The sequence below is a fragment of the Vulpes vulpes genome, chromosome 1 (genome assembly GCF_048418805.1).
Source record: "Vulpes vulpes isolate BD-2025 chromosome 1, VulVul3, whole genome shotgun sequence".
In the NCBI taxonomy this organism is placed as follows: Eukaryota; Metazoa; Chordata; class Mammalia; order Carnivora; family Canidae; genus Vulpes; species Vulpes vulpes.
The window spans coordinates 37,463,574-37,488,471 of NC_132780.1; the positions used below are offsets into that span (position 1 = coordinate 37,463,574).

Consider the following 24,898-nt stretch of genomic DNA (forward strand, 5'->3'; position numbering starts at 1 on the left):
ACCTACTTGAACTCACTGATTCTGTTACTGTCAGCTGTATGCAAAATCAATTGTGCCCAACTTTCTGAGTGCATCTCAAGTCAATTTCTCTGGAGAAAAATGTACTCTCTGTGAGAGAGTGAATTGTACACATTTGTGCTGCTTACTTCTAAGTTTCTCAGAGGCAGGTATATTCAATGTATGCAGTATTTGGCTTATGTTTGTTATGTTGTCAATGGTAAGAAAAGAAAAAAGTTCATTCTTTTAGTTCATTAATAAATGCCTATCACAGTATTACAGAGAGGAAAATGCCTTTTAGGAAAATGTGCTTCTGGAGAAGAATTTATTACAACAATAATTGTATCTTACCTTGAGAAACAAGCAAAGCAAAGGTGGTAAGAATGTTAAAAATGTTTAGAAATCATTTACTTTTGGTATAAAAGATCGAACTCATCCTTTTTCTTTTGTTTTAGTGAAAATACACTGAGCAAAATAAAGCACTTGAACAAATCAGATCCCCAGTTAGAAAGAATCAGCTTTAGCCACAAATAAGACAAATAGGAATGAAACTTTATTTTTGAGGAGAAATGGACCAGTGTTGACAGATTCCTACTTATAGAAAAAGGAATTAAGAGAATGACATTCACAGGAGAGCTAACATTTGGGAATTGTTCATTGGGAAATAAACCTTGGTCTCTAGCTGGTACTGTAAGGGTGCATACCCTGCTAAATCAGATGGTGCTTTATCATCAAACTTGAACCATCATCTTTCTTTGTGAATAAGACACTGACTTCAAAAAACCAAGAATCATCTGACCATTTTCCACGAGGAGTTAATTAATACTACATCTGCACCAACCTCTTCTATGCTAAGGAAGAATATTCATTCTATAGGAATAGACATAGACAGCTGTTTTTAACTTTTTCCTCTCTGCATTTCCTGTGTGTAAGGTCTCTCCTTCAAGATCCTAGGTGACATGAGTATGTAATTTGGTTCAACTAACTGGGTAGATTACAGAAGCAGAAATAGAAGAGACCTACACTTCAGTAGGGATAGCATACTCGACCGCCTTACAAGGCTAAGTAGAAATAAGTGACCACAGAGTAATTCTGGGTTTCACATGAAACCCAGAGAGCGTAAGTAACTTTCACTATATGAACTTGAACTATGCCTTTACGAATGCTTCAAATGGTTAAACTTCTTGTGTGTCATATGTCACTGGCCATAAGTCTCTTTGGGAAATAGCTGTCACTCAGGTCTTGCCTGGTCCTGAGTAGGGACTTAGTCCAGGGTAGGGACTTTCTTGTAATGCTCTAGTCAACTGGGGCCAGTGTGGGTAACACAGTTCCACATAGATCGGTCTCAACAGGCTCACATAGGAATGCTTCTCATAAGAATGAGAGAAGTAGCAGCTGATCATATTCAGAAATGAAGTTCAAACATCCAATGAACGCTTTCTTGATGTTGTGGCTGTGTCTTTCTATCAAACTTCCCAGGCGCCTCTGTTTCTGCCTAACTCTTGCTTGTTAACTTTTTCTCTCCTTGCGAATACTTATGTTTTTCTGTCCCTTCAACTTCTACCTAATTGCTGATTAATTCCACAGACTTTACTCCTCTAGTTTTCCCCTCCCTGGATTATTTTTATTAGACTTTATGATCTCTACTTCACTACTATCTTAACCATTTTCCTCATCCAGTCCTTTAACTCAAACCTTGTGTATGTAGGATTTAATGAATACTGCTCAATATTCAATCAAACTATTGGAAAAATGCACTTGATATAAAATGCAAAACTTAAAAGTAATACTTATTTAAGGCCTTACTTTCTTCAACTTTTTATTCTCATGGTACCTTTTGGTGCTTAATCCCCTCTAGACAAACCTGTCCCATCGGAAGTAGGCCGATGCCAAGTGGCTTTTTCCTCTAACACAATATCCGTACTACTTGGGTGTCCAATCCAAGAGTAAGTATTCCTAAACTGGCTGGTGGCTTATGATGGACTCTGGCTCAAAAGATACAGCCTGAAAATGGGTTAATGGTAGTTTATTTTTCAGTAGGTAACCAGGAATAAATAGATGGATATAGCTAACTCATGTTAACAATCTGTGGTCATACAAATCAAGTTGCCTTTGGTATTGGGGAAAAAAGAGGGACTGGAAGTGACTGCAGATAGCCTGAAGGTACACTGTGGAATAAAAGAATGTTCCATATCTTGATAGGGACGTATGTTAATGAATATGTATTTGTCAAAATTTATAAGACAGTATATGTATAATCTGTTGAACCTGAGTGGCATCTCAATAATTCATGGGCATGTTATAACAAGACACCCATGTAAATAAACTGCTGTTTTAATCAGTTTTTAAAACAATGCATCTGGCCTATTTGCCAAAAATAAGAAAGTGTGATTATTCTTATTTGCAACAGTGTAAGAATATTTTACCAGATGTATCTTGAGACCTACATCTTCTCCTTTTTTCTTTGCAATAGCACATACCTTAGGGTATATATTTAATAAAATGCTCATAACTTTATATTACTGCCTATTCATTATTAAATCATCAATTTTTTATTTATTTGACAATGGTTTATCCAGTCAATAAGCATTCATTATCCTCCTCGATATTTCATTGGAAACTTCTTTGAGGCTCTTTTCTTCCTAAGAGGAGGAAGATTTCGATCTTAGAAATTTTCATACTGAGAGATTTATGGAGACAGATCAGGCTACAAAATAATGTTTTAATTTAGAACACTGAGACTTTTTAAACCAGTCACTTCAAAGTAGACCCTTTTTTCTCGCTTCAAAGCAGTGTTAATAAGGGATGTATCGAAGCAAGTTGGGAGCAGTAATAGGCATGTTTTCAAATGGCATCTTTAATTCCTGCATATGACTTTCTTCAGCCATTGGAGGAATTATCACAATACTAAGTTATAACTCAATAGGCATTTGCATTGGAGATCTTAATGTAGACCTTTAAAAAAATAATGAATAATCATTTTTCCTTTCCTCTTTGCATGTAGTAAATCACTAACTATATTTGGATGACTGGTCATGGTGGGGAAATAGTCACATGATATAATAATAAAAAATTTATATCATTGCAAGGCAAAAATAGCTTTTAAAACTGCTTTCTTATTCTATAACAATTGAAAATGAGGCTATATATTGTTCTCCAGAGTATTTGTGCATGACATCAGTCTTTAGGTTATTAGCAGCATATGTTATTAGCTGTTAAGATGGTGATACTAGGGTTGCCCAAATGTCAGAATAAGATTGGTTATATGAATGTAACTTTCTAACAAGTTGGGTCTAGTCTGACCTCTGGGGTTTTGTAAGTGTAAGTAGAAAAATAATGCCCCTTGGCATTTTTAAAATTTAGGTGAAACAATCTTTTAATTTGAATTGAACTACTGAGAGGAGGCCAGTAAACGTGAGGGCTAAGGTCACTGGAGGTATATGGCTCACCCTTGCCAGTGCTAAATAACCTATATATAAAATAGTATGAAACTGGGGGCACCTGAGTGGCTCAACTAGTTGAGCAACTGCCTTGGCTCAGGTCATGATCTCAGGGTCCTGGGATCCTGCCTCTGTCAGGCTGCCTGCTCAGCAGAGGGTCTGCTTCTCCCTCTCTTTCCCTTCCTGTGTTCCGCTGCACACACTCTCTCAAATAAATAAATAAAATCTTTTTTAAAAATTAAAAAAAAATACTACCAGTTGCTCTAGTTTTCCTTCTTCTATAAAAACTCAGAAAGATGTGTTTACCCCAGTTTTAGTACTTTTTATACTGTACTGTAATTACCTATTTTTGTTTTTCTTTTCTCAGATTTTTACACTTTTACACTCACTGAGGTCAGTGTCAGCCTCTCATTTTAATCTAATGGCCCCAAATGCACGTCCTTTGCTGGCCTCCCTAAAGGACTATACATGAAATTATGAAGCTTTCTAATTACTTCCCATTTAAACCATTACATATTACAATGTGTTGTTCAGAGCACCAGGAGCCTGGGGTGTCTTGACCTGTCTTGGGGTCCATGGAGGGGGGTGCTTTGGCAGTCTCTGCATCAATCAACAGAAGCTCTGTGTTTATCTTCCTCACACGTGGAGTTTCCACGAGACATTTCAGATAAGAAGCATTTCTACTGATGGAACCTATTCAAGCGCACTCCAGTAAATAATGTAGTAAGAGTTCTTGAAGTTTGGGGGAACCATAACTTAATTCTCCAAAATTAGCATTTTTGCCCTTTGTATTAGTTTCCTATGGCCACCATAACAAATTACAACACTGGAGGCTAAAACAAATAAATTTCTTTTCTTACTGTCCTAGAGGCCAGCAATCCAAAATTAGTTTCATTGAGCTAAAGTCAAGGTGGAAGGTGACAGCAGGGCTCTTGCAGGGCAGGATCCATCCTTTTTTTTTTTTTTTTTTAATGGAAAATTTCACAAATTTGCATGTCATCCTTGTGTAGGGGCCATGCTAATCTTGTCTGTATCGTTCCAATTTTAGCATATGTGCTACAAAGCCAGCACAGGGCAGGATCCATTCTTAGCCTCTTCCAGCTTCGGGGGCTCCATCATTTCTTGGCTTGTAGTCACAACACTCCGATTTCTGCCTCCGTGATCACACTGCATCTTCCTTTTCTGGGTCTATATCGCTCTGCCTTGCTCTTCCAAGAGCAATTGTGATTCTATAGAGGTCCACCTGGATAATCCAGAAAAATCCTCCCTTTTTAAAATCCTTAACTAAATCATACCTGCAAAATCTCCTTTGGTGTATACGGCAGCATTCACAAACTCCAGGAATTAGGATGAAGACATCTTTGGGGGCCATTGTTCAGCCTACAATATCCTCTAAAGCTAAGCAGAATATACTTAGGCAGTGGGAAGGGTTCACTGATGGCAGCGATGGCAATGGTAAGAACAGATGTAGGGATATTCGTAACAATAAAAAAATGCAGACATAGTTGCAGTGATAGCAATAATATAAGTAATAATTGTAGGTTATTGAGTACTGAAAATATGCCACACCCCTTCCAAAAACCCTAAACATGTTTGTCACTTAATCTTCAAAACAGTTTTAGAAGATAGGTACTGCATTATTTTATCATTATCCTCATTGTCCAGATGAAAAGACAGGCTGAGGTCACTGAAGACCTTTCATAAAGTCATACTAAAGTACTAAAGCTGGGAAGAATGGGGATTTAAACAAAAAAAAAAAAAAAAAAGGACTTTGAAATCCAAACAATCTATTTATTGCATCCTTCTGATACCAAAGGTGGCAAGAGTAGCAGATCTCCCAGGGTAATATGGACCCTATTATTACTAACTATGAAAAGTAAATTTGACAGCTTTGATATATTAAAATTAAAATTTTTTGAGAGAACAGAGAGAGAAAGAGACCACATGAGGGAGGGGGGAAGCAGAGGGAGAGGGAGAGGTTCCATGCTGAGTGGGGAGCCCAAGGTAGGACTCAATCTCATGACCCTGAGATCATGACCTGAGTTAAATTAAGAATTGGTCGTTTAGCAGATTGCAACCCAGGCACCCCTAAAATAAACTTTTGAGGGATGCCTGGTGGCTCAGCCGTTGGGCATCTGCCTTCGGCCAAGGGCGTGATCCTGGAGTCCCGGCATCCAGTCCCGCATCGTGCTCCCTGCATGAAGCCTGCTTCTCCTCTGTCTGTGTCTCTGTCTCTCTGTCTCTGTCTCTGTCTCTCATGAATAAATAAATAAAATCTTAAAAAAAATAAAGTTTTGAATGATAGATGATTCCATAAACAAAATTAAGCATAAGCAATAAACCATGGGGAAATATTTTCCTCAACATAAAGATTTAATATTTTTTATGCACAAAGAACTATGAATTAAGAAGAGAAAATAGCAAATAACCAATAACCATTTAAGACACCACACTGAGGGGTGCCTGGGTGGCTCAGCAGGTTAAGTGTCTGTCTTCGGCTCAGGGTCCTGGGATGGAGCAGGGAGCCTGCTTCTCCCTCTCCCTCTGCTCACCACTCCCCCTGCTTCTGCTGTCTCAAATAATTTTTTTTTTAAGTTTTTAAAAATCTTTAAATAAAGACAGACATTACCTTGATATCATCCAGCAGATCTCTAGAACATACTCATCTTGCATGACTGAAACCGCCCCTTGATTAGCAACCCCCTATTAACCCCTATTCCCAGCTCCTACTTTCTGTCACTGTGATTTTGGCTACTCTAGGTATCTCGCAGAAGTGGAATCCTACAGTATTAGTCTTCTTGTGTCTGGCTTATATTAGTTAGCATGATGTCCACAAGGTTCATCCATATTGTAGCATGTGTCAGACTCTCCTTCCTTTTTAAGGTTTAATGATATTCTATTGCATGTGTGTACAAATATTGCTTATTCATTCATCTATTAATGGATACTTAGGTTACTTCCACATTTTGTCTTATGAATGACTCTGCAGTGAACATGAGAGTAAAAATATCTCTTAGAGATCCTGATCTCAATTCATTTGGATATATACTCAGAAATGAGATTGTAGCAATTGTATACTTAAAAAAGCAATTGTTAAGAGGGTAGATCTCATGGTAATTACTCTTACCATAATAATAATAATAATAATAATAATAATAATAATAAAAAGATAGTGCTTTGAACACTTGCATCTATTGCTCCCCCGAACGTCTTATCAAAATTACTGAGAAAATACAAAAGGCAAATGAAACCAAGAATCTGGATAACAACGAAGAATGTATCTGTGAAAGATATGTCAAGAAATGAAAAGCATATGAGGCATTTTAACAGAGAGCATAGGGAATTTGTTATACAGGTGCTGGAAGGCAGAATGAGCTAAAGGGATTCTGAACTAATACAGTATTAGTAGCTGCAGGAAGCAGTTAAAAGTTCTAGGGCTCAGAACATAAAAAGGAAGAAGAGGTAGTTATCAAAACCTAGGAGATTGGAGAAGAAACAGCCTCTAGCTCCCACTTGATTGTTATTTGGAGATGAATATAATTCAGCTAAAGCTCCACTCACCCAGGGGGACATGGCTTCCTGCCACTGGTGCTTTTGAGGGAAGAGGGGGAGCTGTGGCTGGGAGTAACTAGGATGGGTGGGAGCTCCAGCCCATAGCTGCCCTAGGGAGAATGCCTGGAGCTGAAAACAAAAAGCAAGTTCCTTCCTCCTTTTGCTTTTTACTCTCCTTCCCTTGCTCCCCATCTACAGAATCTCATGAGAAGTCAGTAGACTATGAAATGTGGAAAATGTAGTTTCAGAGTCCCATTGCCAATATTTACATTTAAAAAAAAAATTATGAAAGGTGGCTTTGCAACTGTGAGAAAATAGGTAATCAGGACAGTGATGAAAGTAGACAGGGAAATTTGAGGAATTTCTGAAAGATGGTGTGGTAGATTATTACAAAAATGGCACAATCTTCCATTCTTTTTACCTACACCCCTTGCAATACTGACTCTGCTCTCTGCTACCGTTCTCATCAAGGAGAGATGAGTCATCCCAGCCCCTGAGGCCACGCTTGACCAACCAGCCCTACCTTAATTCTGAACCTTGTCTCAAATGCTAAAGAGAAAAAAAGAAAGCTATGCCCAGGAGTCATCTTACACTCTTCTTTACTTTGGCTCCTTGGTCTGCTGGTCAGCTCATGTCTATACAATCCAAAGGGAAGCCTGTCTGTGAATGCCCCGTCCATTGCACACAGCCTGAAACTAATCTTCCCTTTTGGGGAAACAAAACCAGAGTAAACTATTATAAATGAAGTCCATATCAATTGAGTATAATTATCAACCTAGTCTTTCCATCAGATCTATAAAACAAGAACTTCAGATAATCAAATATTTCCAGAATGTCATCAGATGGATGACAAGGAATAGGATGAACAAACAAAAACCTTGGCCTAGAGGAAAAATATAGAATTCAGTGAATAGAATAGACATTTACCATATAGTCTAATAAAAGGCTTTTATCTTCATAAAGCATACAAAATTTGTTACAAAAACAAGAAGAAATAATATCTGATATTAAAAATATAGTATTGAATAACATTTATTTGAAGGGTGGCTAAATAAATTATTGGTCTAAATATTAACCTGTAATCAGAAATAAAAGTTGACAAATCTATTTCTAAATTATGTTCAAAATTAAATATAAGAAAATACAAGAAATAAAAACACCTGGGCATTAGATTTTGAGGATTCAAGTTCTACCTAATAGGAATTCAGAGCTATTTAGCACAATGGCAGTAGGAAGGAAGAAACAAACAAAACTTGACAGAACAATACTTCCTGAGCTTTAATTTTTAAATGGAAGGCTTTGAAAAGGCCTATTGAAGGCAGAGCAAGAGAAATAAAGATTCATGCTAAGACACAACCATGTCCAATTCTAATATGGCAAGCATAAAGAATATTCTGAAAGCTCACGGACATGCAAGCATATACACACCTACACACACATACACACGGCAAACAAAGTGATGAGATTCATCCTAATGTTATAACAATTCTAAGGGCTAGAAAACAGTGCTTTAAAAGTTCTGACCAAAAATGATTTTGAACAAGAAGTCCTATACACACATATGCTTGTATTAAGAAACAAAAATATTTTCTGACAATGAAGTGTTGAAATATTATTACTCATGGTCTAGTTCTGGAAAATAAAAGCACTTAATGACTATTTCAACAAATTGTTTTTTTAAAATATATTAAAAAGATACCCTGAGGTGGAAGAAATAATTGTCATATCTTTGAGGATGATAGTAATCAAAAAGATGAACAAGTATTGGTCAAGATGCAGAAAAATTGGAACCCTCATGCATTGCTAGTGGGAACATACAATGGTGCAGCTGCTTTGGAAAAAAAGTTGGGCAACTCCTCAAAAAGTTAAACACAGATATATTGTATGACTCAGCAATTCCAGTTCTATGTATATATCACCCTAAACTGAAAACTTGTTTTTACATAAAAACTTGTATGCAAATGATCACAGCAGCATTATTCATTATAGCCAGAAAGGAGAAACAACTGAAATGTCCAACAATTGATTTTGGATAGACAAAATGTGGTATGTCAATACAATGGCATATTAACCATAAATGTGAATAAAGTACTTATGGATGCTATAATATGATGAATCCTGAGAATATGGCAGTAAGTAAAAGAAGCCAGACAAAAAAGGCCACATATATGTACGATTCTTTCTATTAGAAATGTCCACAATAGAAAATTCATAGAATCATAGATCAAATTAGCTGATTACTGTGTAATTAGTGGATTAGTGGTTTCTAGGGGACAGATTACGATAGAAATGGGGAGTGACTGCTAATGAATGTAGGGCTTCTTTTAAGGGTGATGGAATGTTCTAGAATTAGATAGTGATTCTCACAATCTTGAGAATAAACTAAGAACTAACTACCGATTGTATATTTTAAAAGCATGGTGCTTTGGTATGTGAACTGCATATATCAATTAAAAATTGGAAAAATTGGAAAAAGAAAAGTAGTAATGGCAGCTGAATACCATCCATACATACTTGAAAAATATGAAAAGGTGCTTTGTGAACACTTTAATCTTTAAAGATTCAAACTTAAGTTGAAAACTTTGTTCCCATATCTTTTAATTATAAAATATTCAACTCTAAAGAATAGTTTTAAAAACATGGTTTAAAGAATGAACACTCCTATTTCCTTCATTTAGAGTTAACAATTAATATTTTATTTTAACTGCATCATTTGAAAGTAAGTTCCAGTGAGAAAAATTCACTGTAAAGTGATTTTTCAAACTTCACCTTATAAGCACTTTCTCCTATTTAACCACAATATCATTGTCACACCTAGAAAAAAAATCAGCCATAACGATATAACATCCAAAGTCAAGTTCTATTTTCCCAAATTGTCCCTTAAATGATTTTTTATAAGAATTTTTGTTTTTTGTTTTTTGTTTTTTTTTTCACCTATAAACAACAGCAATATATTCCTCACAGTTCAGGAGCTGGAAGCCTGAGTTCAGAAGGCCAGTGTGGTCAAATTCTGGCGAGAAATCTCTTCCGGGTTGCAGATTGCTATTAACAACTCTTTGTATTCTCACATGGCAGAGAGCAGAGAGAGCTAAATGTTTTGGTTTTCAAATCTAGAATCCAAATCAAGATTCACACAATGAATGCATTCAATCATTGTGTCCACTCAGTTCCTTTCAATTTATAGCCTCCTTCCTTATTCACTAATGTTGGCTTTTTAAAGAATCCAAGCTTGCTTTCTCATGGAATGTTTTGGACTTTGAATTTGTTTTATTGTTTCCTCTTAAAATGTTCCTCTACTCCTGCATTTTCTGTAAATTGAAAGTTAGATATAAAGACATAAGTAGATTCATATTAAACATTTCTGGCCTGAATACTTCCTAGTTCTATTGTGTATTTCACATGTGTCATATAGGGTTGTTCCATCACCAGTGATGATAACATTTTTCACTTGTTGGATGCCAGATCTCTCTACCATAAGGGAATGTGTTAGCATTTGTCATCATTAGGTTATTCATAGGCTGATACTTTGGCCCAGGGTAAACAGACTATTTCTCAATAATACTCTCAGCCAATAGTTTGACCAGAGGTTGATGAGCCTTATCTGAATCATTCTTTATTATTATTATTATTATTATTATTATTATTAGATTGGAAAGATGGCATATTTTCTTAATTTTGTATTTCCTTCTATATTTTTTAACTGGAATTCTTTAAAAAATTTTCCTTCTCATTCCAGGCCCCATATATCTTCTTTCTCTCTCTCTCTTTCTTTTAAATTTTTATTTATTTATGATAGTCAGAGAGAGAGAGAGAGAGGCAGAGACATAGGCAGAGGGAGAAGCAGGCTCCATGCACCGGGAGCCCGACGTGGGATTCGATCCCGGGTCTCCAGGATCGTGCCCTGGGCCAAAGGCAGGCACTAAACCGCTGCGCCACCCAGGGATCCCCTCTCTCATTGAATACTAATAAGGATTATGGATTTTTAAATATGTAGTATATTATGATCAATTATCATATTTTCGATGCTTAAACAGTTGCAAATTGGCCTGTGGTGCCCCATCATGCCAATGTCTGTGTCCTTTCAATATGGTTGCATTTGCTTTGGAGCACATCCTTGTTTTCTGGCACAAGTATTTTTGTGCTCAATTTGTATTATCCAGGCCCCAGATGTTAAAGGCCACACTTGAAAATATCACTAAAGTAAACAAAAAATATCCACAGATCTTAAAATACATGCAACATATTTTATGGTACTAAAAGCTTTTCTGAACAAAATAATTATAATTTTTGAGTGTTGACTCTTTTACTTTCCTTGATGGATCGTTAGCTAAATTCATTTTCATCCTATTGAGAAAATTTCTCTCAAATACTTCCTTCATCTCTGGCCCTCGGACCACAATCCTAGGTGGCCTCTTAATTGTGGGTGTAGTATGTCTAAATTTTGACTGAACACAAATACATCAGTAGTATGTTTCAAATATTTTATATGACTAGCATAGAAGACATTTTCCATGTATCTAACAGTAATACACTTAAGTGTATGTATCAAATGGAAACAATTTCCTGAAACAATACTTGTAAATTCACAGGAAGTGTTTTGATACTTCATATTCTCTTCTATTATGTTCTCTTTCATTTATAAAAAGTAATTTTACAATCAATTAATGATCGCTAATCCAGAGCTGAAAATAAACCCCAGATTAGAAGATATAGAGTAACGAAATTTCTCTAGCAAGAGATAGTAGCTAAGCCAGAATGGAAACTGAAGAGAGATCTGGAATCTGTGAATCAGAAGAGGTAAGGCTGGGAAAATACTGACAAGGAACACAGGTTACAGTGTATCCGATAGATGATAGATGATTGCTAGGTATCTGTGTTCCTTTTTTCTTCTGGGTGTGCTTGAAATACCTTAGTTTATCTATATCCCAGTATTCAAGGTATTTTTGAATAAATGCTCATGATTTTTTATACTGTCAAAGGACGTTATGCTTATTTGACAATTACAAGCATTTCCTTCCAGAAAGACGAGAGCCATGACACAACAACCTCTAATGTTAAGTCGAATCACTTTTCATTTCTCAACAGGATTATGGAAACAGTCTCTAAGGAGTCTTCCCATTTATTTTCTTTCCCTCTAAATCCAGGTCAAAATAATATTTACATTGTCACCATCCAATATGATGTCACTTCAAGTTCCTTAAAAACATCTCTAAAATTATTGGCAACCGCATGGAGGAGTATATTGATTTCTTATTGCAACTGTAGCAAGTGACTCCAAATTCAGTTACCTAAAACATCACAAATCTATTATTACACATTAGATTTTAGGGGATAATCTGTTCTTTTTCCTCTTCTAGCTTCTAGAGTTTACCTGTATTTCTTAGCTTATACCCCTTTCTGTTATGACTACATTAGGCCCATCTAGATAATCCAGGATATTTCTATCTCAAAATCCTTAAATTAATCACATCTGAAAAGTCCTTTTATGTCATGTAAGGTAAAATATTCACAGGTTCTAGGGATTAGGATGTGGATCTTCCAGGGGGACTTTACCTATCACAAGGAGTAAGTAGAAATGCTTTATCACGCCAAACAAATCATTGTTTCCTGTCTTCCCTAACTCATCTCCTGCCACCTCCCAGAGCCGGTCAAGTCACTCCAGGATCAAGTCAGCACGAGAAACTACTGACTTTGTCAAATAACAACATTATTTTCCAGGTCCTTATATCTTTTAACATTCTGCTTTTTCTTTTGAATTCCTCTCCCACTTTTCCATCTGCTGAACTCCAACTCAGTTTTTCAAGACCTAGCACAAATGGTATCTCTTTGGAAAATGATATACTCCCACATGGAATTTTTCAGTCACAGGCAAATTGCTTTTTATCACACTGCTTTGTTTTAACTCTTTTTAAAAGGTTATAACATTGGACTGCAATGTTTGTTTCCCAGTCTTTCTTTCCAGATAGAATGTTAGATTCTCAAAAGACTGAGCTACTCATCCTTGTGTTCCGTGGTACCTCTGTCTGGTACAAAAAAAAACAAAACAAAACAAAACAAAAACAAACCATTAAGAAGAAAAAGGTAAAAAAAAAAAAAAAAGTTTAGTACATGCCAAGTTTAAAAAGCAATTATCTATGGTACTTCAAAGTGTCTGAGAGGAAAACCACTTGCCTAATTTCAGAAACACATGTGGCTATGCCTCACTAATCTTTGCAATTAGTATAATAAATCTGTGAAGTGTTCATTGCTAGAGGGTCCTGGGATTGCATAATGGTACAAAGGTAAATCTGCCAAACATGGAGCATAACTGAGAGGTACTGAATCCAAGGAACATAAGACCAAGATATATGGTCAGTGAGAGGAGATAGTACGTAGTAGAAAAAGCAAGTGAGGGCAGCCCTTGTGGCTCAGCGGTTTGGCGCCGCCTGCAGCCCAGGGCTGGATCCCAATGATCCGGATTGAGTCCGGTGTCGGGCTCCCTGCAAAGAGCCCGCTTCTCCCTCTGCCTGTGTCTCTGCCTCTCTGTCTCTCTCTGTCTCTCATGAATAAATAAATAAAAATCTTAAAGAAAAAAACAAGTGATGTGAGGAAATGTGGCAGGAAGTGGTAAGAATGAGAAAGATGAAAGAATGACAGTTGAAAATAATACACAGATTTAAAAAGTCAGTGAATCATTTGGTAATTTTTCTCAAAATACAAATAAAAAGTAAACAAACAATAACATGGGGGGGCAGACCTAAGTGCCTCAGTTGGTTGAGCATCTGATCTTGATTTTGGCTGAGGTCATGATCTCAGGATCACGTTCTCTGATCAGTGTGGAATCTGCTTGGGATTCTCTTGCTCTCCTCTGCCCCTCCTTAACTCACTTGGTCACTCTCTCCCTACAAAAAAAAAAATAAAAATAAAAATAAATAACATGACTACACCATATCATACCATAGTTGCACTGCTGAGAACCAAAGACATGTTATAAAGCTAGAGAAAGCAACATATTACACACAGGGTGATCCTGATGTGAATTATGGCTAATTTATCATTGGACACAATGGAAGTCAGAAAGCAATGGAATAGCAACTTTAAAATGCTGAAAGACAAACATGTCCACCTAGAATTTTACAAAAGCAATACTTTTATCAGAAATGAAGGCAATATAAAGATATTCAGATGGATAAATTTAAGAGATTTGCTTTTTTAATGAACATGCCCACACACAGCAGAGTGCTAAAGAAAGTTCTGTGGACTGAAGGAATATAATACTAGACAGCAGATACTGGGTTGTTCTTATATTGTTCTGAAAGACCCAAGAGTCCTGGGCATGACAAATATATACATATATACAACACTATTAAAGATATTACTTTGTATATAACATGTTATTTATGTATATTTATCATATATGACCATTGTTGTTGATATTTTTAAAAAGATGTTTGCTGAAAGAGAAAGTAACATTATATGGAGCTTCTGAAATATGTGAACATAACACATATATTAATAGTGAAACAAAGGATAAGAGAGAAATTAATGAAATACATAGAAACGGGAAATGAAGAATGTATATGACAGCAGAACAAATTAACTATAAAGAGTGGGAGAATCACACTTTTTAAAATGCTAGGACAGGGGCACTGGGTGGCTCAGTCAGTTAGGCACCGACTCTTGGTTTTGGCCCAAGTCATGATCTCATGGGTTGTGAGGTCAAGCCCCATGTCAGGCTCCTTACTCAGTGGGAATCTACTTGAAGATTCTCTCTGCCTCTCCCCTCTACTCTTTTGTATGCATGTGTGTGTGTTTATTCTCTCCCCCAAGTAATAAATAAATCTATTTTTAAAAATGCTAGGACAGATCTAGTCATAGTTTGGCATATTCTTGCTACTGACAACATGTGTCTTTTTGGCTGTGAGCTGTCAGATAGAGCCATGCCATCATAGCAAGATGGTCTCCACATGGTTAGTAAGAAGTAGCACAGGCAAATGGAATGACAGGGGCCTGTGTTTGAGACCCAACTCTGATTATTGTTGTGTCCCTGAATAAACACTTCACTGCTACCATTTCTGCAAAACAGGCCTAACTTGAATGTTACTCTGAGGATTAGGAATCATATCTGTAAGTGCCCAGAGCAGTGCTTGGAACATAGTAGGGGGATTTGGAATGTACATAGTTAATACTAAAAGGAAAAATGATTTCGAAGAAAGATGACTTCTGTTTCTTTCAGTGAAGTCACATCTAAAGCTAGTGGGACTGACAAAGTTAGATTGAAGCATCAATTCACATTTCTCTTTTGTGACTTAGCATTAGCCCAATCAGATGCCTTTAGAACAGCTCTGGTTATGGCATAGCCTGCATCAGAGCCAGTAGGAGCCAGATCCAGTCACAGATGTTTCAATCCAAAAGGGCAACAATCCAAAAGGGCAACACAGGGCAAGGCCTGCCAAGTACACTCTCTGGTCACTCAAATGGGGAAAAGGGAAAAGAGAAATTCACAACTGAAGGACCCAGGTGCCACTTTGTGTGTGTGTGTGTACTGACGGGGGCAGTCTAAAAAGCCACCTGAGTCCTTAGATGTCCCTGCACTCAACGCTGTGGCTTGAGTAGCCACATTTCTAGGACAAACGCTGATGAAAGAGGAAGACCAGGGGAGACCATGTGCCTTGGAATAATCGATTACAAAATTCAGTGCCAAGTGAGGAATGTGCAGCTGTTCAGGAATTGTTTTGTTCCCTAAAAATAAAGCTTGAGTTTACAAAAACTCAAATTTATATTTACCTGTAGAACACTTATCTTTTCATAAACTAGATGAGAGTCAAATCAAAACCTTGATTACTCAGAGGTATGACTTTTACTTTTAGAGTGTTTCATTCAAATTTTAAATAGGTAAAACAGTAAAGTAATAGACAAATGCCACACTTCATATAAAAAAAAATAAGCAAAAACCCTACCATAAGGAACCTAACCAAGGCCTATATATTATTTTGCCTAACCTTCTGGTTTTTCAAAGCCCACTTATAATGACAATTTGAATTAATATCTTACTTTTAAAAATGTTCATTACATCAATTTCTTCTTCGAAAATCAATATTATCCAGGCTGCCAACCATGATGTGTAAACCCCAAATGGCTAATATTTCTCTGTTTATCTGCCTTTCTTTTTTTCCATTTACTTCAATAGAACTTTCAGGCAGATCATATCCTTTTGAATGGAATAAAACTCAGAAATTTTGAAATCAGGGCAGTGGTTATTATTTTGCATTTGTCTACACTTCCAGTCTCCAAATAGTTGCTTTTAAGATGCATCAAGTTATTTACAAAAGTATTATTTGTCATCTCCTCATCATTGGATTCAATTATAATATATGTATGCTTGAAGACTTTATATGAATTGGTGAAAAATGCTTTTAGTTTTCCCTTCACCAAATATTCATTGTGCAACTCTGAGCTTTCAGAGAATATGCTACAATGTCAGAATTTTATGCAAACATCATCATATTGCACATTTTAGCAAATTTTACATTCTATCTTTTGGCAACTGCAATCTTACTTAAATATTGTGTCTGTGAAATATCTACATGTCCTCATCTGGGCAGGGTCAGAAATGAATGTTCAGCTGAAACATTCTGAGCCAAAGCATCTTATCTTACTAACCAACCTATTTTCTCAAAGTTACTTAAGCATCTGAAGAAGTCATTTGACTCTTCCGGGTAAATGGAGCCACTTCTCTAAAAACAGACTTTAGGGAAAGATAGTTTACATAAGTTGCTTGGAGATTTTAAATGCTTATTATTTTATTCTAACATTTTTTGAAGGTACATATGTCTAAATAATAGATCAAGAAGTGTTAAAATAATTTAAACCTTTAAAAACAAGAAGAGACCCTTTCACTCACATTAAAGACAAGGGATTCCAATACCCAACCTTTCCTTCCTTCCACTAAACAATATAGAACTCCTCCTTCTGCCATGTATTAGTTCAGTACACAACATAATTTGCTTAATCCAATATTCCTTTCCCTAAGTAAAACTGACACCAATTTTGCAGATACTCACCTTGAGGATTAAAGGGAAAATTTCACTTTATTCTTGGGTCTTTCAAGTAGTACATAGAGCTAAGTCAATACAAGCCACATTCTAAGAGAATACCATTGTAAAGTGATTTGATTGCAAATGTACCATCCTACTGGGAAAAAGAGCAACAAGACCTGAGACCGGAAATACAACATTCCCTCTCTTCAGTTTCCTGGTAAAATCTCTTATTTTTGGCTTGCTTCATTAGTCCGTTTGTTTTGTTTTGTTTTGTTTTTTCCTAATTTTGCATTTCTTCTTTCCAGTGCTAAATCCTAATGATACTTCACTTCCACTGAAGTGTAAGGAGCCTGCACAGAAGTTATTGCAACTCTTTCCCAATGCAATGTCTAACATTTCCTCTTTGCTCACATCTTGGACCAAAGCTGTGTTGGTATCTTTGGTGAAAAAGCATGAATCTTCAAGATTGTTTCTTATAAAATCAATTACAGAGCTTCCATTTAATCTCACAAAGCTTTTATAGGATTTTGTTACATAAATGATAATTTTTTTTAGAATGTTGCTCAAGGCTATGACTTCCCATGTAAATTAAGATGGAGAACTGAGTAATTACTAAAATATTTTGTATGGGTTATTCGGCAGTGAGTCAATAATTATTTTGAGTATTTTGGTTCTGAATATAATAACACCTCCTTCTACTTTATTTTACAACAGATATCTGAGGTCTGCAACTATGGCTAATTGAGGAAAATGATCAAAATATTCCACAACTCAGTTAAGTATGTTAGGTTGGGGTTTTAATATCCTAGGTATGAAAATGGATCATTCAGTCAAGTTGGATGTGTGCTAATCCTCTTGTTTATCTTTAAAAAAAATCACAGTGCAAAATCTCAGCCCAAGGCACATGGGTAATCTGAAAATCACTGCACCAGAGATTAAAACGTTTAGTTTATTTTTTATTTTATTGATAAGATCTTAACAAACTGGATAACTTGCTTTAAGTCTCCTCATTATTCTAGAATTCAGTTACTTAAAAAAAAAAAGAATTCAGTTACTTCATTTCTAAAGCAGAGATAAATGAAACATTACCTCATGATGAGGCACCTCATAGATAGAAAAGATTCTAGATGTAAAATATCATTTGTAAGTAGAGCCCACAATTATGTGTGAGGGAAGATGCAGGGAGATTATTTCCTACCCAGCTCAACTTGCCAAGACACTAATACATCACACTGCATTCTTCTTGTATGCTATAATTTAAATATGCCATCTAACTGATCATCCAAAACAGTTCATCATAGAAGTTTCACTCTTACTATGTTCACATAAGGATACCAATTTAAACTAATATAGACACGTTTGTTTAGCGAGTGAGTGTTGGAATTGAAATTTGAAGCCTTGTCTGTCTTATATCAGGTTTCCTTTTTATGCTTGCTTGCTTGCTTTCCATTCTTTCTTTTTTACCTGAGTATTCTATACAATTATGCTAGATAAGTGAAGTCATCTTCAAAGTTAATAATTTTTAAACTGGCCAAATTGTGACAATAAGACTCAAAGACAAACGAAACAAAAGACAGTTGAACAGATAAGGGTAGAGCAACTCAGTCTCTTTCAAAATGGAAAATCTCTAGAGTCAGGAAAATATATTCAGAGTAGTGGGAGAAAATTTTGCCAATGGTGTCATACCAAAAAAACCCCAAATTCTAGTGATTAAAAAAATGATGGAGAATGGCAAGATGAAAAAAGAAAGTTGACAAATAATTCCATTTTTAGAAAAGGAGATTTAAATTTAGTCCCTTGTCCAGTTATACCTCAAAATTTTAGAGATTCTTTTTGCGTGTGTCATTTAAATAGGAGGTGGTTAAGTCATGGCCAATTGCTTTTATTACCATTATAATGAGAATAATTTATATCAAGGACTTCTTATGGAAATATTTTGAGCAAATCAATAACAACAATAATAAAATGATTTGTAATTAGAATAACTGTATTCAAAAAGAATAATTTAAAGCTGTGATATCAAATGAGAGAGATATTTTTCCCCCACAGGCACATTCTCTATCCTCTTTATAGAACATTACAATCAGTGACAATGAGTCACTGACTCATTCACTGAAAAGTTACAGTTTTCAAACTTAAAGACACTGTGTTACCACTGGGATTTTTTTTTTAAGATCTTAATTATTTATTCATGAGAGACAAAAGAGAGAGGCAGAGACATAGGCAGAGGGAGAAGCAGGCTCCCTGCGGGGAACCTGATGTGGGACTCTATCCTAGGACCCCAGGATCATGACCTGAGCCAAAGGCAGATGCTCAACCACTGAGCCACCCAGGTGCCCGTGTTTTAGAATATTTGAAAGACTGCTGAATAAAACAAGGATTAGATTCAATCTGTGAAACTTCTAGAAGGCAGGACCAATGGGTGGACATTAAAACAAAGTGGATTTGGGATGTGTGGGTGGCTCAGCAGAGGAGCTTCTGCCTTTGGCTCAGGGCGTGATCCCAGGGTCCCAGGATAGAGTCCTGCACCGGACTCCCTGCGGGGAGCCTGCTTCTCCCTCTGCCTATGTCTCTGCCTCTCTCGGTGTGTCTCTCGTGAATAAAAGAATAAATCTTAAAAAAAAACTGTATTTTTAAAAAGATTTTATTTATTTATTCACGAGAGACACACACAGAGAGAGGCAGAGATATTGGCAGAGGGAGAGGCAGGCTCCATGCAAGGAGGCTCATGCAGGACTCCATCCTGGGACTTCAGGATCATGCCTGAGCCAAAGGCAGACGCTCAACCATTGAGCCACTCAGGCATCCCAAAGTGGATTTTATATCATTTATAAGAATGAACTTTTTACAAAAGTAAATAAGAGGGGGGAAAAACAAATACAGGAAAAGAACAAAGGCTGGAGCATGTTAAAAAACAATGAACTGGCAGCCACTCCTTTGCTGCCCCACCAGGGCCAGCAGCCACCTGAACATGAGTCTAGGGCCTGGGGCTTACTCTACTACCATCATCTGTATCCAGTCATCAGCCCCTCTAGTTATTCTATTTGTCTGGACTTCACAAGTTACTAATTTAGTGGTTGCTGGGTGGCCTAGTTTTTGTAAATATAGTGTGTTGGTGTTTTTCCATGTTCTTGTTGGAATTTATTATTTACAAAACTTCTTTTTGTATTGAGAGAAAAATAGTTAAAAGATTCTGCACCAGGAAAAGGGATCTGAAACATAAGCTTGGGGGCCCCTCTTCTCCTAGTGAGATCTTGAACTACTCTTTCTTTTGACTTCCCTTCCCCTCACTTTCATTTTGCAACAGATCCTATGTCCTAAAAGTCTGACTCCTACCCTACCCTCTCTCCACCCTTCCCCACCCACACATACACATTATTTGCAGTGTGACTCCACAACCCTTAACTGATTTGTGCAAAGTCTTGGAAAAACTAGGAACACTTTATCGTTTTTTCCCAACCTCCTAAGTCAAGACCACACCGAACACTTAAACTGCTGTATTCAGAGGGATCAAATCTAGCTTAATCTTTAATCCTAAAATAGAGGGAACCAATAAGTGAAATTTCAATGCAGAAAGTGGGGTCAGGAGACCAAGAAAGGGAAGAGGAATGCATATCCAAGTCACCCAGGAACTTTTATGCCAGTGCAAGAAATTCACATCAAAGTGGCCACAAGACTGTGTGACAGGAGACAGATCATATAATTCCATGGTAAACTCCTAAGTTTACAGGGAGGAAGAGAGGGTAGGAAAACATGTACCTGTCTATTCTTTCTCTGGTCCTATCCCTTCAGTCCTGAATGCAGGAGACTGACCCCTTGGCCTTTGATGACCCCATCAAATGGTGGTTGATTTTACTGTGATGGTACTTCCTTCATCATTTGCCATCATTTTGTAACACATGCTGCACATGCTGACTTTTTTTCCCCTTCTGTTCTCTTTTCCCTGGGAAAATACAATAAATAAATAAAGACCTATTAGTACTGGAAGAAAAACAAAACAAAACCATGAAGTGAATCAAGAAGACATTGTTGAAGACCAACAGAAAGAGTTTTTTTTATTGAGTCAGAAGATATACTAAATCCCCCAAAGCATCCATTCATCAATCACAAAGATTCTAGGATTCTCAGTATGTAGGCTTGGACCTGAGTAGTATGTAGAAAATGATTCAGGTCACATTTTCATGGCTGCACTAGGTGTTAAAATTCTCTGTGCCTATGTTGATAATACATTTTAAGAACTGTACCCCCTATCAGCACTATACTTTATTCTTGGTCATACCTTATCATGCCATAAGAGAATAACTGTCTGAACATTCTTACCATATGAAGAGATCTTTACAAATGACTTTACCTAAGCAGAATTTCCTGTATGATTAGGCATTTTAGTTTCACAATGAATTGTGTGTGAGAGTACACATGCAAGCAAATGCTTCAGTCCTTCTAAAGTACATAGGAGTTATGGAGATTGCATTTCTGGACTTCTCTTCCTCCCCTGTTCCCTCTCTATCTTCTCTACCTTCTTGGCTAATGATAGAACTGAATTCAATAAGTTGTGTTTGGGGCATGATACCCTCGGCCAAGAAATCTAGTTAAGTCATAGCCTGATGTAATTTGTTATATTCATTGTAATGATACACCCTCAATAGCATCAGTAATTATGTTATAAAAGACTATCTTCATAATGATATAGAAGATAAATTTCTCTCAGGCGTCAGTCTTCACAACACAGTTGCACTTCATGTTCAGTAATATTTAGTAATACTTTCTAAATGTATGGATTATATGAATGTTTGATTCAGATTTCTCCCTTCTCACGAACTATCAAAACTCAGAGCCAAAAACAAACAAACAAACAAACAAACAAAAAAACTCAGAGCCAAGTTGGCTATCCACTAGTCATAGCTTCCATTTGAAACATTCCTTTATCCTCCCTTTATCTTACTCTTCTCTGGCCCTTATCTTTCGATTTGCTAATATTTTCACCTTTCAAAAACAAACAAAAAAATTCTGTTAGATGTGGTTTTATTATCACAAATATTCTTTTGAACAAGTAGGTAATAAATAAGTAACTCATCAAATGAACATGTGATTCTCGATTGTCTAATACTAAGGAAACTTTACACAAACCTGATATAAAAATCTAAAGGAATTATTAAAAAGTAGTGGTTGTTTTAGTTTTGTTTTTTTTCTCAGATCATCTTTGAGTAGGATCAGACAACTATTTTATGCTCGCTTTTTTCATCATGGTCACTTTGTCTCATGACCTACCTTTCCCCTCCTTGTATCAGGACATGTTATTACGCAAACTATATTCTCAAAAGAAGAAAGAGAAAGTCTTTTAAAAGAAAGTCTTTTAAACCCAGTCCCTCCATCCTGAAAACTCTAGTCTCAGCAAATTCAGGTGCAGAATTCAGAAGTCCTCTTAACTCCAAAACCTGTGTAATGAACTTTATGACCCCTACTCTATCACAAGCCATGCATGTCTACAACTCAGGAACAGGAAGATGGTGGAAATCATGCTGTTCTCAGTGCTACTCTCCTAATCAATCAAAGGAAGCCAAGGAAATTTTTTTCTAGAGTTGAAAACAGACAGAAGGCTATTACTTTTATAAAGAAGCTGAATTGTTATGACTTCTTTATAAACTATTTATTCAGCATGACTAATTCCTGATTGGAAATAACTATGGAAAAGCAATTGCTTATTTTGGATGCAAAGAGGACAGAGCCACTAGGTTATATTTTGTCCATTTCTTTTGCTTTCAGGTAAGTAGTTATTTGCTTACTTAACAAAGCTACTGTAACTAGGATGAAACATGTTTCCCCTTTGGGGCATTATACTTTTCTCTAAAGAAATATCAAAGAAATTTAAATGTGGTCTCAATTAAATGCACTGGCCCAGATTCCAAGACTGAGCTGAATTTCTCAAATCATAGTTCAATGCTTCAATCTCCCTGTGACACTTATTGTTCTGTAAAGGAATGGGCTAAGAAAAACCTCTACACCAGTGGACTTCACGGATGTCATAGTAGCTCCTGAATGATCATCATCAGGGAAAACAGTCTGAGATACAGAAGAAATTTGACTTAAACTTCTTCAGGGTGTACAGGTCAGAGGATTCTGCACAAGTCCTTTTAAGAGAAAAAAGTCCCAAACAAAGCGATAATAATAAAACCCTCATGTGACAATGATGGCTGGCAATTTTCACCCAGTAAATGCTGTAAAGTTGAAACCCCAAGTGATCAGCAAAATCTTCCTGTTTTTGATTCAAGCAGTAGCCTTCAATAAACATCCCCTTGGTACATCAAACCACTGGTTACTATTCTTAATTAGTGTTGTTTAGGTTTTGTAACTTTAATTCACTGTGGTCATTATGCTTTGGCTTCTCCCCTAACATTGCCACTTTTCTGGGCCACAAATGCCAATGCAGCTTCCCTCATTATTCTAGACTGTGTTATTTAATGTCAGCTTAAAAATGGAAGCACACACGGAAAGAAATGTTCCTGCTGTGTCTACCTTGGTTCCATAGCCTTACAGGATTGATTCGTATGGAAATACAAACCATAGGAATAACATTTCAGGGAGAGAAAGATGCAGAAAAATCTTTATTGATGAGGAGAGGGTGTAGGCCATTGCATTCTCATCCATCCTATTGCAAATGAAATTTACAATTTAAAAACCAAGCTCTATAAATTCCACCATGATGATGGGTAGGCAGATTCTGGCTGCCCCTCTGGGTGGAGCAGGTATTTGAATTTCTGAATTGTTTTCTACCCACAGAGATAGCACCATAGTGTTTTACTTAATTGTTTCTCAAAATATCAGCTGCCTGAAGGTAACACTTCTACATATTATGATAAATTATGGAGGATACCATATGTGGTTAGACTGGCAATGTCTTAATGAGCAAATATAAGCAGTAGGTATGTTAATAATTTTCTGTCATTTATAGGGAAAAGAATCATCAGTAGTAGCAAAGTTTCCCTTTCTGTGCTTCTACATAACAGTTAATATAAATTTGGGGGCCTTTGCCTAAGGTGCTTTTTTCTGCAGTGCAGGATAGTTTGTGATTGTACAATTTGGTTGCAATTTCTCTTTAAAATTGACTGAAACACAGCTATTACCATTAAGGAAGGCTATTAAAAGGCAGACATTTCTAGAAAGAAAACTGAGGGATTAATAGGGAAAAAAGTAAAAATTATTTGTATAGGTATATCTTGCACTGTAAGTGAGAACACAGGCATGCATTTGATCTTTTCAAAAATGCACATTACTTTGTATAGTTACCTGCTTGAATTGTAAATATCTTTTCATTCTGTAGAAAACCTCTTAGCAAAACAGTAAATCATGCTAGAGGTGAACATGTCACTTTCTCACCTCGGTTTGTCATTTTGAATATTTGTCATCAGTGAGGCTAAAGTTTTCCTTGTAGTACTCACACTTAGAAAATTCTGTGTTTTAATGTTGTTTCTCAATTGAATTATTTTTCCTCTGAAATGAAATCTTTTAAAAAAAATCACTCAAGTATAGTCATTAGATACCCATTGTGATGTAAGAGTTCCGTTTTTCAGAAAACAATACATGCAACTCAACTCAAACCTTCTTTTTTCCCCTTTTGCAAAACATCTTAGAAACTGAGCATAAGAGAAAAAAAAAAGGAGCCTCAGGACCAATGGGTGACAATTGGGGTTTATTATTTCCCTAAAGGTCCACCTCATTTTCCCAGTCAAGTAATATAAGCAAACTTAATTGTTTTACCTCACACCTTACAAAATTTAGCATATTACTTTCTCCCTAGGTGTGTAAGCTAATCTACCATGTTAAGAGGAGCACTTAAAAAGGCAAAACAAACTTTCCAAAATCAAGAGAACACACCTTACCTTGTTAGAGCAA

At 36.4% G+C, this 24,898-nt stretch overlaps 1 non-coding gene and 1 pseudogene across 1 annotated transcript; one reads left to right on the forward strand and one right to left on the reverse strand.

The window, feature by feature from the left end:
* The window catches only part of LOC112922041 (chromobox protein homolog 3-like), a 171,763-nt pseudogene that overhangs the window by 86,762 nt on the left and 60,103 nt on the right, over positions 1-24,898 (forward strand).
* Positions 4,403-4,508, reverse strand: LOC112922168 (U6 spliceosomal RNA). The gene has a single exon (XR_003235402.1). It is a non-coding gene; the product is annotated as a U6 spliceosomal RNA (small nuclear RNA).